The sequence below is a fragment of the Corythoichthys intestinalis genome, chromosome 2 (genome assembly GCF_030265065.1).
Source record: "Corythoichthys intestinalis isolate RoL2023-P3 chromosome 2, ASM3026506v1, whole genome shotgun sequence".
In the NCBI taxonomy this organism is placed as follows: domain Eukaryota; kingdom Metazoa; phylum Chordata; class Actinopteri; order Syngnathiformes; family Syngnathidae; genus Corythoichthys; species Corythoichthys intestinalis.
In genome coordinates, this window is record NC_080396.1 from 40,366,749 (window position 1) to 40,383,522 (window position 16,774).

General features: G+C 41.4%; 1 long non-coding RNA gene across 2 annotated transcripts; it reads left to right on the forward strand.

Annotated features, from left to right (window-relative positions):
• The first annotated feature begins 3,142 nt into the window (after positions 1-3,142).
• LOC130911995 (uncharacterized) lies at positions 3,143-13,128 on the forward strand. 2 transcript variants are annotated; one of them, XR_009062513.1, is made up of 4 exons: positions 3,143-3,387; positions 3,951-4,025; positions 6,421-6,497; positions 11,131-13,128. It is a non-coding gene; the product is annotated as an uncharacterized LOC130911995 (long non-coding RNA). The 2 variants fall into 2 exon arrangements; XR_009062512.1 differs by having other exon boundaries at positions 3,951-3,999.
• The last annotated feature ends 3,646 nt before the right edge of the window (positions 13,129-16,774 follow it).

Here is a 16,774-nt window from a genome sequence, read left to right on the forward strand (position 1 = left end):
TGTTATTTTTCATATAGTCTTTGCCCTATGTGCCTTTCAGCCTTTACAGTTGTCTATGTATAGGATGCTGTTTAGCTGTTTTATGGTTCATCTTCAGCTGTGTAGGGCTGTGGACAGCCTTTTTCTCATCAAGGGGGACTTTGTAACGGCCACTTCTGTGATCATCTTTGATGCTTAGGACATCCACCACACAGTGGCGCCGCTTTAATTTTACTTTCTTCTTCAGTTGCTACCTACTTTTTGGTGGAGTCAATTGTGATCATGTGTGCGTGGTCCGTTGCACTCCCGAGTGACGAGTCGTTGAGTTGGATCTATTTATTTTTTTGTTTATTAAAAGTGCATAAGTGTAAGTCTGCTCCCTTTTTTACTTTTTATGCAGTCATCCTGCCCTGCCACGCGTTACAATGCGCTCCCTGAGTCGGCAATCAACCTGATCGAAATACTAACAAGCGCGTTGAGAGAGTTGGGTTCGTCGCGGGAGGCCAGATCGTTCTTCAAAGACTCACTAAGGCCGCCGTCGAATACTTCTTGGAGGGCTTCCTCGTTGAATCTGCTCTCGGCGGCAAGGGTATGGAACTTCATGGTGCATTTTGCCACGCTGCGAGTGCCTTGGCGGAGCGACATCAAATGCTTAGCGGCCTCCCAACTGCGCACCGGGTGGTCAAATACGCATCTCCTCCGTGAAGCTGGCATAGTAGGAACATGCCGCTGAACACCTTTCTCATTCGTCGCTCGCCCACAACAAGGCATTGCCGCGAATACAGTCAATAGGTTAGGCGATATTGGCTCGGTCGTTGCTATAGACCTTACTCACATGACGTCACAACCACGCCTCCGCGCCATATTGTCCGTCTACTCGTCGTGTTGACACATTACCGCTACGTAAATTCCTCCTATTAGGGCATGTTTTTCTGCTCGTTAACATTAATAATCAAAATGGTGAAGGCGTGTGTGGCGGTTGGTTGCAATAACAGAGAAGATAGACGGAGAGACTTGAAGTTCTACCGTATTCCGAGAGACCCGGAGAGGAGAGCGAGATGGACTGCTGCAATTCGACGAGAAAACTGGGCTCCAAACATTTACCACAGATTATGTAGTAGTCATTTTATATCTGGTAAGATGCATTTAATATATATTTAGAGGGTTTTGGGCTGACAACCACAATTAAGATCATTGCGAGGCTAATCGCCGACAACATACAGTTTCAAATTTAAGATGCTTATTTCTTCCACTATCATTACATTTTGAATAATATTTAGCTGGTACCAAGTGAAAGAAGCTGGCCTCGTCTATGGATCATCATTTAAACAGGTGTGTCCAAACCTTTTGCAAAGGGGGCCAGATTTGGTGTGGTAAAAATGCAGGGGTCTACCTTGGCTGATTTACATAGAACAATATAATTAAACACATTTTAGCCAACCCTTCTGTGTGTCACATTTGCTTTATTATTATTTTTAATTCATAATTTCAACAGTCTCGTCTTTGTGGCATTCTCTTTCGACACTCGGGCTCTTGCGAAATACTGCTGCTGTGAAATTAAACTAGCTTCAAGTTGCTATAATTTCTCGCTGCGTATCTTCCCTGTAATGTTGTCGTACATGTCAGCGTGTCTTGTTCGGTAATATCATTATCGCGTCACATCGAACTCTTTGAAAACAGCGACGGTCTCTTTGCAAATGAGGCAGACACAGTTGTTGCGTGTTTTATTGAAGAAATAGTCCAATATCCACCTATCCTTGAAGCATCGGCCATCGCAGTCAACTTTTTTTTTTTTTTTGATTGTCGCCATTTTAGAAATCACACAGGGTAATGTTGCTTAGAGTGCTGCTCTTAAAGTTTTTCAAACTTTCGTGAGAATAGGCTGATTTTGTGTGGACAAGATAGTTGTAGATATCAGGGTAGCAGATGTCAGGCAGAGAGTGCGAAGACAGCGAGTCGAAAAATATCGATTTAGACATCAAATATGGATCTGGCGAATGGATAGACTGAAGCTTTTCCACATAACGCCTTTTATGCAACGCATCCAATGAGTTTACAGCGTCTGAAAGCACCGGGGCTTCCATGAATTGCACTATAAATTGCACGACAAATTGAAACCATTGAGAATACGGATAAACAGAGACGGACAATATGGCGGCCGGATACAGCGACACGTCATTCTGTGACGTTGGTGAGTAGGGTCTATATGTGAGGCTTTGCTGCCCGAACACGAGGCTGCATTGGACCAGGAACACCTTGCAAGCGCCCAGGGCGCCATCATAGGGAGCGGGCATCGGCACCATGGGTTCACGCAGGGGCTGCACAGGCAGTGTTGCAAACAGGACAGGTGCTCGTTGAGGTGACGGAGGTGGGTGTGCGTGTGGCAAGGGCGTGAGCTGGGCTTGAAGTGAAAGCAGTGTTTGTGAGATATTCGATACCTGGGTGAGGAGGTAATAGATAGGTTGTGCTGATCCACGAGTGGAGCTGGTTGGTGCTGGCGCGTCTGCTCCGTGCCTGCGGGGTCCATATTCTGGCTGGATCGTGCTGCTATGATCCTGGTCTGAGAACCCCAAAAACAGGCACGAGAGATAACGAGGGTCTGAGTTCAAGCAGTTTATTAATCACAGTGCTGTGGAGTCTGTGGTGTTGAGCGTCTGGACGAAGGTACCAAAAACAAGAGGCGTAGACGAGATCCTGGAACAAAGCAAATGGGTCGATGATCAGTTGAGTCCACACTGAAATATTCAAAACGCAAAAAGGCCCTGACAGTGAACTGAAAGAGACGATACAGCGACGTGGTGGAGTTCTGGCTGGCTTATGTAGGCTGTTGATGATTGCAGACAGCTGCCGTCGCTCCACCTGTCAGGCGCTGGTCCTGTAATTGGATGATAGACACTTGCCCAGCCAGGAGCCTGACAAAATCTGAACTTCCGTTCTGTTAAGAAAGAAATTTCAGGTTACGAGAGGCAAAAATACATACACTACCGTGCAAAAGTTTGGGGTCTAAACGACGTTAGTGTGTGTTCTTCCTGCTTTCTGCTTTCAAATGTCGCGCCATAAGATCCTGCTACCTTATTGGTCATACTCTTTCCCATCATGCTTCTGCAATGGAATTCCGCTTTCCTATTGGCCTATTGTTGATGACGTTTCAATTTGGGAGTCGCAGTATGATGACGTGCACAGGCGCGACGATGTCGTTGTTGATATAGTGGGTCGACGTCTGAGCAAAATGAGCACAAGGCTCCCCGTGTTTTTCACTCACGAAGAGATTTTTTTATAGCCCACAGATGGTTCATTACATTAGTGGCACTCAGAGCATAGGTCTCCTCGCATTTTTGCGCCACGAAGAGTGAGATAGGCGATTGGCACCATCGATCATGTGAAAGAGGACATTGCCTCACTTGAAAGGTAAAATATACTGTATATTTTTCTTTTTTTTTCCCCCTTGCATTTTGTTCTATTATCTACCTCATTACAGGTATTAACGGTTGGATTAGGTATTTGAAATGATTTGGATAATTCAATGTGTTTGGCTGTTGTTTTATTCCGTTTTTACCCCAATTATAAAATTTAATGTGGCGTGTCAGTAGTGCTTGGAATGGATTAGGGCATTTACATGTAAAACGCGTCTCTATTCATGGAATTTTGGGGTTACGAGACTACTTCTAGAACCAATTAATGTGGTAAATAGAGGTACCACTGTATGCGGACTGAAGGGTACGGATTGATGAGAAATGTTAAGGGTAAAATCCATGTTAAAGGTTAGAATGCAATGTAATGCATTCCAGCAAAAATACAAAGCTACTGTAATTTCTTTACTGTTGTTTGAGTTTGGCTGTACCTAAAAAAAAAAAAAAAAAAAAAAAACTGTCAGTTTTCCTTTTTTTTCCATGCTTCATTTTAATACATAATTTGGGAATTGAGATATAACATTCCATTTCTTATTCAAATGCTCACATTGTCTGTTCCAGAAAAATGTGATTTCCCTTCTCACTCTGCTACACAAAGCCAACTTCCCAGGTGCGTGCTACAGATGGTGTTTAAAGGTATTTGTTTTTTTTTAAGCCGCTGTCTTGGGGTGTGGTGTAAATTCATTATTAAGGACATCCTTGGCTGCCTCATTTATTGTTGTCGTGTTTTTGGATGAAAACTTCCTGATTACTAGTGGAGTGAAGGATGAAGATGCGGGCCCCTGGATATTTCATCCGTGCAAGTGTCTAAAAAAAAGTTTTAATGAAATGTGTGACAAGAATCCAAAGTGTACAAAATTCCTCCAGGTTTTCATTACTGTGTTCCAGTGATGAACTTTTAACAACACAAAGAGAAGGAATGGATGGAGAAATCATTTCAAAAAAATGATGCTTGCTTAATTTTTAAGATGGATTTAAAAAAAATAATAAATAAATAAAATATATATGTGTATGTATATATATATATATATTTTTGTTTTAATCAATAAAGTGATTTAAAGACCAAGGGGAGATATGTCCTCGTGAGTCCAGTCGGCGTTTAATGGGGCAGAAATGGGTCTACTCCATTATTGCAATACACGCACTTTTTGAGGAGAATTGAAAACTGTATTTCTACACAGTGTGCCCTTTTTAAAGACTGTGATGATAGAATTATGCATTTTCACTCTTAATTTTCCCTAAATACATTTTAAATTTAACGCCTTGTAAGTTGTAAATCATTTACAAATTCCTGCTCTGAAAAAAGATATTGTAAGGGATTTGGCATATACATATATATATAAAACAAAGTATTTTTATAGTTTTGTGGTGGTGCAAAGCAACACATCATACTCAGAGACATTTCCAATATTATGGTTATCAAGCAACATTGCAAGATAAAGCAGAAATACACCACAACCCTTTTAACCACAAGACTACTGGAAGTGAACACCTCGAACAAAGCCAACTACTGTGATCTTTGTATAGAAGGACTTTTGGTTACAACTGTGTGTTAGTATAGGTGTGCCTAAATTTAGCCGGTGAACTCCTGGAGGTAATACACAGTGGAAACAATAACAATGAGAATTTGCATAAGAGGAAATGGCTGCTGTGATCAATGTTAACACTATGACTAAAGTCAGAGCATCATGTTGAGGGTCAAAGTGTCTTTCCTCAGATTTCAGTTCATTCGCACTAAGACAGTGTGACGCCTACATCCACTGGCAGTCAATATCTGCAATGCAAAGTGAGCACGTGCACAGAAAAGGAGACTCCCCAGGACATGGAGAGTTGATCTTTGCTTCTGTGGGACGTGCTGCAAAAGAGAGAACAGAAAACAGCAAACTTTTCTTTTCGTGTGTCAGTCTCGCTTTATAGAAAATTAAACCTTTCTTTCATCTGTCTTTTTGTTCCACAAGGCAGTGGTATTCAAACAACACTATGATAACACATTTAAATATGAACCCTATTTTCTTTTTATTGTTATCTTGTATTTTCTCATTCCCTGCTACGCATCTTTGCGTACCAGATGTGCCTCCACGTTGAAGAATTATTTCTCCTCCCCTGAGTCAAATAAATGCAATCAATATTGCTCTCAGGCCTTGAAATATTGCATTAATGTTCCATGTGGTGACATTTTAGCTGGAATTTTCAAATACATCATGAAGGCCCAAATTAATATTTATCAGCAAGAGGCTTTTATGCTGTGCAAAACGGTATTAGCGGGAACTCCAATAATCTCGTCCTCTGTGCGGGGGAATGGTGTCGTAGAGGCTGGAACATTTTGGCGGGTATAAGCGCGCCAGATGTCTCAATGTGGTCACACTTAAATTCAATTTACACTCACACAAAACAACAACAAAAAAAAAGGAATTTGGGTTTTATTTTTAATTTTTATTTAATCTAGGAATACATTCTAAGGCTGTTTAAACCACATTCACAATTCACATTCTTTATGTACGCTTTGCATCCTACAAGGTGGTCAGACTCTCATTTGACTTCAGTAAGGGGGGAGTGTTGATTGATATTATTATTTATTCAGCTATGTTAAACAATTTGCCCTTCCTATCCTTGCTGATCAGAGCAGAAACAGCTAAGAAATTCAGGAAAGATCAATACTTCAATATGTACTTGAACTCGCCACATAAAGACAAAGTGTTGAAAAAGCTCAAGATATGTCGATGCACACACATGCTTAATTTAATGTAGTATGGCCCTTTCATTTGCCTTTTTCTCCCAACACAAGCAAATCTTTCCAAGGTTCATCCTGCCAATCCAATAAATTGTTATGCATCTGTGACCATAGGGAATAGCATTCTATCGTTTATAGATCTGTTTTAAATTATTCTTGTCATTGAGCCTCAAATTTATGCTGCCATTGATCCAGCAAGGAAAATATGAAACGAATTGGGGTTGCTATTTGAGGACCTGCAGGTCAAGGAGATTTTAACATTGCTATTATTGAGCGTGGCATCTGTCGTTTTTCACCCAGGCTGCTGCCCTCCTCACTTTCACTGCTCTTCACTGCCAGACAGGGAGACCAAATGCTCCCAAACTGATGACTGCAAGGTGAAATGCAACCATGCATTTATATAGAATGCAATGAAACAATATGTTGGTTTAACTGAAACTGGAGCTTCATGTGTCGATATTTATATTTCAATTTCTTATTTGCTACGATTATGCATGTTAACAGTATTAGTACCTGTCCAAGACACAAAGGTTAACAGAATAAGTATGGTCCTCTCTTTTATTAACCAGTGATTAACTGAATTTATAGTGCGTACGGCACGATAAAAAAAGTCTTAAAAAGCATTATTATTTGAACTATAAACATATTTTGAGCCGATTCGACTACATACAACAATTTGGCAAAGCGCAGATGAGAAATTAGTGTTTTAATCTGCCGTTTAGCCACGCATACCATTATAGGGCTCTAGCGTCCCCAACAAGAGGATGACGTCAGCAGGGTCATGGTTTCATCTGATTTAGTATTCAGTCTATATAGGGGGAATTACTCAGAACAAGGAAATTGTGACGAAGAGAGCCGCAAAATGTCATTGTTTCAGTCTCTCTACTCCAATATTTTTAAAGGATATTCTTTTTATCGAAGTATTTTTCCCCATTTGCTAAATAAATGGTATGATCATGACAAATAACAGTCTTGTACTAAATGGTATATGAAATATTAAAAATGTATTCATTCAGTACGACATGGCAAAATTCTTCCATAATGGTGAAAACTGTCCACTTCTTGCACCTCCCAAACTATATTTTATACCACCGGAGTTAGTCTGGCTTTTGTCATTTCCATGCCCCTGGCTTTGGAGAGCGTAAACAAACCAGGAGGCGTCACATGCCGACATGCTAACCCGAACAGAGTGATGTTTCAAAGTCTATTCTCGGCTTTCCAAGCGAAAAATCACTCAAAACTACTCGGGATCATGTCACACGACACCTGGGTTATCGATTGTCTTCGACGATCGGCAACCCGCCCGACCGCGAGCAAGTTTCAGCTTGTCCCATGCTGCGGGCAGGAGAGCATGTTTGCCGGGAAAGCAGCTGGAGACTTACCGCCGGAGAAACTGGCCGACGTCGGAGGAGCGCGTAGCTGCCACATGGTCGACATGAATATGGCGTAAACTAATGCTAAACTACACGGCGAAAACACGGCGTGCAGCTGTTGTGCAGCTAACATGGCAGAATGTGTCTAATGAGAACTTTTCTACATGTTCGTCCATGATCAAACGTAAGTAAATAGTCCTTTATTTAAAGAAAGTTTGTAGTGTTTATTTTGTAATCGCTGTATTCACTGCCATTTTTAACACAAAGTTGCAATTTCTGATTGGGTGGAAAATTTGACAAGACACTGGGCACAAGAAGAGGGCAAGAAGCCGAGTATAGCGCTCTCCCGGTGGGAGTATGTGGGACAAGCCGCCGGTTCGGCAGAGTGGCATTCTCTGTGGAAAAGGAGGATGTCAGCCACAAAATGTAAGCCACCTCCGTATTAAAACATGTGCCAGTATTCCAGTATTTGACATAATACAAAACACGATGTTTCCTCACTTCCTCGTAAGTCCAATGGTCCCACAGTAGTAGGGCTTGTTTTGGCCAATATCCGCTAGTGAATGGGAACCTTTTGAAACCCCAAAAAGACTCACACACCTCTCCATGGTGCAGCAACAATTTTCTGCAACCGTTTGGCTGTCGTGATGCGAAAAATAAACGAATTAATCTGCAAAATCAGCTGAATGCGCAGTCCATGCTATAAAGCAATGCTGTACTGTAAGATGCTGACCCGGGTGACGTCACATTCGCATTCGTCCTAAACCCGAGACTGAAGCCGGAAGTCACTCATTTTCTTGGCGCGGCATTCAAAAATTGAATATATAAAACGATCGCTTCCACACACATCCAAGCAGTCCATTTCATTCAGGAGCGTAAAACACCGCGTGAAATATGAAATAAACATGCTTTTTGGTATCATACGCACTTTAAGACTAAATTTGTTTGTAGATGGAATCAATTGTTTTTAATCCTAACTGTCCCATTAACCACTGGGGTGGGGTGCATATGCCAAAAAACAAACAAAACAAAAAAACCCAAAAACAAACAAACAAACCAAAACCAAAATCATGACAAACTGCAGATTTCCATGATAGAGTGAGAATTTCTGCAATACAAAATTGGACTTGTTTAACTGAAAAAAAAAAAAAACTAAAATCACCGGTTCATTTACTGAGGGTGCCACTTCACACTGTCTGTTGCCAAATTTGCCAAGCGCAGTGACAATGTTTCCAGTTACGCATGGATCGCTGCATATTGTCAATGTCTCCATGTAACATGAATGTGCGACATTTAAAGGGAATGAGAGGACCCGCTTTGATTTGTAGTGTGGTGGTGTTGTCTTTCAAATACCCATGGTCTTGCGTGTGTACTAATTGGCCAAAACTTGGTCTAAAAACATCTGCTTGGAGATGTGAAATAAGATAGACACTGGTCCTTGCCAATATCAAGTCTTGTCATCCCAGTTAGTGGTGAATTTGACAATAAAAGTTATATATGGATACAAGCGACCGCAATGAGTTTCCTCTGGAAGGTGTCCTTAGAGATAGGGTGAGAAACCTGCAAATTCTGAAGGGGCTTGGAGGAGAGCCGCTGCTCCTCTACATGGAGAGGAGCCGGATCTGATGGCTTTGGCATCTACATAATAAGGATGCCCCCTGGACGCCGCTCTAATGAAGTGTTCCTGGCATGTTCCACATGGAGGGGGCCCCAGAGTCGACCCAGGAAACAATGGAGAGAATTTGTCGCCTGGCTAGCCTGGTAATGTCTCTTGAACCATGGAAGAGCTGGACGAATTTCTGGGGAGAGGAAAGTGTGGGCTTACCTGCTGAAGCTGCTCCCCCTGCGATCCAACCTTGGAAAAATCGGCAGAAGATGGATGATCAGTTATCTTTAAAAGACATTTATTTATTTGCAAGCAGTATGGCCCAGCATTGCATACTACTTGTGTTGGGTTGTTTGGGCCAAGGTTTGTTAAATCGACACATAGGACACCTCGAAATCAGGGCCTCACCATGGATTTTGGCTGCCAATTCAGTGGTTTCACACTTAAAACCTTAGGCCGCAAGTTGTAGACGATCAGTACATCAACATGCTTAGCGACGTAAGGTAGGCAAAGTAGTGAGGCTTGTAAGGTGAAAGGGACTAAGCAGCATCAAGCAAAAAACGGACGGGTCTTTTAAAGAGACAATCATTCTCTGATTTTGAAATCTAATGGGTTTCCACGGGCTGGGTGCTGGGCACTTATCGTGGTAGGAGTGAAGGGAAAAGGGGTCACCGGAACGTTGGATACCAGAGCATGTCGATTTTGCCTCGTTCCTAAAAATCCCTGCTGCATGAGTACCCTTCTGGGGGCACCTGCCTCAATGGTGGAATCGTTGTTACCCTGGCATATAAGGCTTGAACCCATTAATAGTGGCACGTTTTAAGGTACGAATTAAACACAGCAGCATCCAATTTCCACTTCACTGCTCAGTGACCTAATTTTCCTTTTCGTGCAAAGCATGAACTTACTGTGGCCTACATTAAAAAAAAACACTTTTGAAATTAATCCTATTCACGGTTTATCGATTTTCAGTTTGTCGCTATATTTGTTAGCGCTTCAGTGTGAAAATTTCCATTTAACTGACCCCAATAACGAATCTGCCAATTTTCATTAAAATCCGACATACGGTTTGGGAGCAATCAAGTACAGTGATCCCTCACTTCTTTGCGCTACAAACTTGGCACCCTCAGTCCATCACAGATTTTTTTCAATTGAAAAATGTCAAAAAACAGTATTTTAGATATATGCATGTATACATGTTCAAATCATTGGTTATATATATCTCTATCATTAATATCATAATTATTACATTTGCAGTGGTTAAAAAACATTTATAAAAATATACATATAAGGAAAGAGCATGTCTTGTATGTATCTCTTTCCAATGCTGTTGAATCTAACTAAATCCATTGAACACACACAAAGAAAAGAAGAAGAAAAATTATTTAAATAAGCTCTGCTTCTACTTTGTGGATTTTTGAAGGGGGGTGTGGGGGGGGGGGTCCCCATTAACCGTGAAAACGCGGAATCATTGTATTTCACTTTTGGGATTTTGCCGATTTTCTGCACTATTGAAAGCTCTGCAACCTTGGAACCTCTGAAAAACACTATTAATGTCACTCTCTATGAGTGTGCCAAATTTGGTTAAAATGGGGCGATTCCTTCTACAACCAGATTTGTTCGATCATCGATTTTCAATATGTACCAAGGGTACTTTGATACAAAACTTACCTAAGAACACTTGCAGACGCTAATCGTACATATTTGTAAATTTTTAAGAAAATCGGTCGAACCGTTTCGGCGTCCATAGGGAACAAAAACAGACACGCACACACATGCACACACCCACACAAAGTTCCCTTTACACATAAATTTAGATTTTTTTTCCCACACAAAAATACTGAAAATCAATAAATCTTGACCCAATGACATTTTCAACAAAGATTAGGAAAGGTGCTGCAAAAGCTAAAACATTTTACTTTCCAGACAGAGCCTGTTTCCCCCACCTAACCTTATGGTACTGCATTAAAAAGATTTTGAGAGATGTTACATCCTGTGTCAGTGAGCATCTATTATGTGTCTGATTGGCAGAGTGTGGCAGAGCATTGCACTCTTTGCCTGGGAGCACAGAGTGGGAACGAGCCAGGTGTTGTGGTAACAGACTTCCCCTGTGGCCCACTGATGAAGAACATCTGGAGTGCTTCTGTTCCGCCACTTCTTTCCTGTCCCCAATATGACCAGGCGGTGTAGCTAACAGTGCGATGCATGTCAACACATGGCTCCAAGGTCCCCTGATAGAGGCGGAGACGCTCCGATACTCCTTCAGTGACATGTCCGCCAAATTCACACTTACATTGTGCTCTTCCCATATGTGTGACTGGTGATGGTTCAAAGAGTGCCAAGTCCATTCATGAAAATTTACACATTTTCAGTTCTCAATGCTTGGTGAAAGCTTACTTAGTGAAAACCGGACAGAGTGAATGATTAACAACATACTGTATTTTACATTAATCCGACTGTTATGTAACTGTTATGTTAACAAGGAGTGGAGTGGTCTGTCGACCAACCTTGCATGATTTTGGGATGTTGGAGTAAAACCAAGGTTTTAGTGTACTGTGTCAAAATCTATCATTTTGAAGGCTGATGCTAATAATTTGACCTTCTGTGTCACTGAAAGAGGTAAGCAAACATACTAGAAATGCCTCTCATTAACAGTGTAGTTCTACCACACTGTAAACTACAGTACAAAAAAAGAGTGCTACATGAATAAACTGTCAATCCAAAGTAATTACCGTATTTTTCAGACTATAAGTCGCCGTTTTTTTCATAGTTTGGCTGGGGGTGCGACTTATACTCAGGAACGACCTATGTGTGAAATTATTAACACATTAGGATATCATTTCACATGTTATTTTGGTGTTTTGGAGTGACACTGATGGTTTGGTAAACTTGTTAGCATGTTCTTTATGCTGTAGTTATCTGAATAACTCTTAATAGCTATGGCCACGTTCGCGTTCTGCCTTTGGCAATGTGTGTTCAATTGTATTATTGACTTTTTTATATTGAAATGCATGCTTTTAGTTTGTGGCGCTTTCACGCCCACGTGAGGGCGCACTCGCACTTGTTTACGTGAAGAAGACCGCTCGCATGCTAGAAGAAAACGGACAGCTACGCAGCTTGAGTGAGTGGGCGAGTTAGCGAGAGAGAAACACAGCTGCGAACCTACGTTCATTGTATATGCTTGTAAAATATCTCTACAGAGGCAACACCTGTGTGTATCATCTTTTCTGTTGTTGTTGTGTTTTCCACCCGCGATCGGACACTTAAAGCCAGTGGTGTGGTTGTTTGAACGATGTGCTAATGCTAGCGAACGCATGCTTACCGTTTGTGCATTTATTTACGTTGATGCGGACCTGTTTGGTATCGAGGACGGAATTGCGGAATCCGCAAATTATACGAACGTCAAGCATCGTCATTTGGGAGTTTAGCTCGCTGTATAGCTAGGACCAAGCCATAGCATCCTGGTGAGGACAGTATATTCGCATTTCGCTGTTCATGCACTGTACACTTATTCAGCATTTTGTTCTCTATTGTATTTTTATATTAAATTGCCTTTCAAGATGACAGATGTGTTCTATGTGTTGGGTTTTATCATGTAAATGTCCCCCAAAATGCGATTTATAATCCGGTGCGACTTATATGGTTTTTTTCTCTTCGTTGGGCATTTTATGTCTGGTGCGACTTGTAGTCCGAAAAATAAGGTAAATAGTTTTTATTTCAACCATTAAAAACTAAGCAACAATTTTTGATCCATATATAGAATTAGATCTCATTACATTTAGAAAGGTGTCAGAGGTACTGTACTGGTAATGCATGTACTGTACGGTATTTACTGTGTATTGTTAACAATGTCAGAAATGTAACCATGTGTGACTGCAATTGTTAGTAGCAGTTTTACAAGTGTCTTTAGATAGACAAAAAGTATAAGCATCTAAAAGAACAATTGAGCTGCTATTGTATTTAGTGTTTGTCCTTTGAAGGCCGTGGATGAGTTAAATCTGCTGGAACCCTGCCCCACTGTCCAAATGAAGGGTAAGCACAGTGATCCAAAACACTGTCTGCAGAAATAAAACAATATATAGAAATGTGCAACACTGGGATTTAATTTTCCCACCACCATCCATTTATATAATACATGAAATGAACCTCAAATTAATTTGCACCGAGGCTCTAAAGTAACAATGTAATCTCAGCGTTATGGTGCAGTTGCAAATGGATTTCTGTCTCTGGTAATTTTATAAGAAGCACTCCAGAGGTCACCTTAAAAGATGTCGCTATTTTTTAAAAGCACAAACTACCCCGTGGCCTGTCAGCAAAAGGGAATCTCGGCAAGGCAATCTGTTTTGTGCCATCGATTTGTATGCTGTTGCACCTTGTCACATGGTTTGCCTGTTAGCTTTGCTCCTATTGGCAGAGATGACTAATATTATACCTTCAGGTCGGTAATAGAGTGAGGTGTCTCCGCTTACTTGTGTGCAATCTACTCCTTCCTGACCACAGCGCAATGACTTGAATGTGTGAAATGTTTAAAGGCTCAAGCTGATATTACATGGCACAACAAGAATATAACCAATACATTGAATAGAAACGACTTAATATCAGAAGGGGGCGGGGATCAAGATGGAGCTCTGTTACGACATGCAACTTATTTGTCCATGTTGTAGTCTATGACTCGTCTTTGCTAACACTAAAATTGCTCAGACAAAAATATAGGCTCATTTTGGGACCTTGCAGTATCCACAGAATTTTGCAGATGTTGGTTTTTCACTTTTTTCTAGTAAATATTACAGCACAAATCAAATCAGCAGTGGAGGCCCACTCAATAAAATCTCAAAGTGCTTATCTATGAGGGTTGAAAAGCACATTTTATTCTTATAAAAACAGGCGTAGTCAAGAATAAATTAAGACTTTCCTTTCACACCAGACTAGTCCCTGGTCACCAAAATTACACAGTTAGCACATCATCATTATTTTTACGGGAGCGCCAAATAAAGCGAATACATTAGTAAACAAATAGTGGAGGATAAGGGGATTATAGTTAGGATTAGATTTTGTATAAAATAGTTTTTTCCTCAGGTTACTCACGTTTGAACTGATAATATTCTATTGGAACATGTACCATTTGAGCACAGTCACAGACCATGTCTTTCTGGTGTAAAACACATTACAGTGGAGTAAGTGTAAGTGGGGAAATGAATAGCATGTGTGTAGTCTATTGTAATACAGAGAGAGAGTGAGAGAGAAAAGAATGGGTCACAAGGACTGAAAAGCCATTAAAGTGGTGTCTTTTTCATTTTAAAAGGGCAAATATCTGACACATGTCGAGCAGCAGCTGTCAGGCAATCAGTCAAAGCAGCCAGAATCAACGTCCTCTTGCACCTGAAATCCACTCAACATTTACAGAACTTTTTCATATGTCATATGAACCCACACCGATAACTCCTCAGCCATAACTCAGCACCTAAATTTAGGCTATATATTAAAGCGATCCCCGGCTGGACACGATTTGACTTTTGCCTTTTTGGGAGGGGCATTAAAAAGGCAGCGGATGCGGCTGCCCTTGTGCAGTGTTTATTTTTCAAATTACCACCCAGACTCCGTGAAGGTCGCTCAGAATACACGGTGTGGCATGATTTGTTAAAAAATAAAAATAAAAAGGCTTTCACAATAGCATCGCCTGAGAATGACCCAATAAGACGGCACCATTGCTTAAAAAGACAATGTGGACAACATCAATGCTATATAATTTTATTGATTGAGGCGTCTTTCTTCACAGTAATGTCACAAGACTGACAATAAATGACTCACTGTGATTGGATATGACATTGTGTGTAGCTCTTGTCCTTCAGCCGCTTCCAAAGCAAGACCGATCTGGTAGCTTGTAAATTTCCTCATTTCAGCAGTTTATGGATCGTCCAGTTGTTGTGGTGTTATTACACCAGCATTTCAGCTGACCCCCCCAGCAACACTCTTTGTGCCTCAGCGTTTTCTCAGAAGGAGGAATTTAGGACTCAGAAAGTTTATAAATAAGCCTTCTATCAAGTTCCACAACAGGTGTGACCCCTATGTCCTAAAACCGAACACTTTCAGTGAGTGTTGTTCATTGAGGCAGTGCTGAGGTGAGGGCGGGAGTGAAGAGAGGAGAGGCACAAGTTATAGCTGCAGCCTTATCATAATAAAACTATGCTTTGGAGTGTGATAATATGGCTCAGAAAAACAAAATAATATGAAAAATAGACCGATCACCTGTTCTATTTAGTGTCAAACAGCACCCATTTGACCTGACGAACCAGCTACTGGGAGGATAGCCAAGTCATGCTGTGTCTCTACCAGTGGCAACGTGGACTTACATTTTGGAGCTTTACTAACATCAAATAAATCTCGGACTGACAAAAGGTTATGGAAATGTTCTAGCCAATCTGCTGAAGTTTCCAAATGTCAGCTTCAAAACCTCCAGGATTTTATCTGCAGAGAGGAGTGGACTAAAATTACTCCTGAAATGTGTGCCAACTTATTAAGCAACTTCAAGAATTGGTTCTGCCTACCAACCAGGCATTTTCCAGCATGTGTTAAATCATGTTTTGCAACGGGAGAATTTTTTAAATTTATTTTATTTTTTATTTTAAAGTAGTCTTCAAATACAAACAAAATGTCAGTCTAGGTTTAAGGACCAGAACACCAAATCAATTTGGTAAGGGCAAAAATCAACGCCACACACAAGTTTAAAACAGAGGCTGCAGTTATATTTTAGGCCAGGGATGGCAGTCGCAAGTAAAAAAGTGATAAAGACCATATAGCACCTTTAGTGATGTTGAAGTGCTTGTCGTGACAGAAAATCCCGAGTGTGATTCACCGGCCAGTCTGAAACTGTGACAAGACCAAGAACAGACCAAGACTCTTAAAATGTGGCCCCGAGACCAGGGCCATTCTTTCGCTTGAGAGTTAAGACTACTGATGCACCGATACCGATACCAGTATCAGCGGAGGGGGGGGGGGGGGGGGGGCAATCCGGCAAGAAATGGTGGTATTGGTATCGGTGAGTACGAACAAACAGGGCGCCGATACCATTTACCGGTCCAGTACTATAGCACTTGACCGAAGCCTTTTTCCTCCTGACGCTCACTACACTCTGTCTCTGTGTTGTGTGATGACACGTGATCACTTTGCATGCCAAGCAGCTATTGCTATTGGCCTGCTTCAGAACAATGAGAGAGGGCCAATAGCCGCTCATAACCAATACCGGGTTAGCTTTTTCATATGGAGGAAAAACAAACCAGGAGAAATGGCGACCGTCTGGAAATATTTCCGCGTAGAAATACCGTTGATAACAGTCAATGGCTGCCGGCAAGATTTGCGGTTTCGAGAGGTGGAGTTAAATCGGACAGTTTCAATACCTCGAACCTGATAAAACATTTGAAGACGAAACGTGAACGAACACAAAGAGTTTGAGGCTGCAACAGCAGGACTGCTGTCCAGAGGGAGGGGGCTTGACCGGAGCAACAATCCCTGGTCAGTTCACCGTCTACTTTACTTTTATTGTCTTTTACTGAAACAAATGCTGCAGTAATTTCAGACCTGTTTCCAAAGTAGGGTTGCCACATTTCAGAAATAGAAATAAGGGACACCCCCCTCCTGCCCAAAGCCGTACAGGCGACGAAAACAAGGGACATCCCCA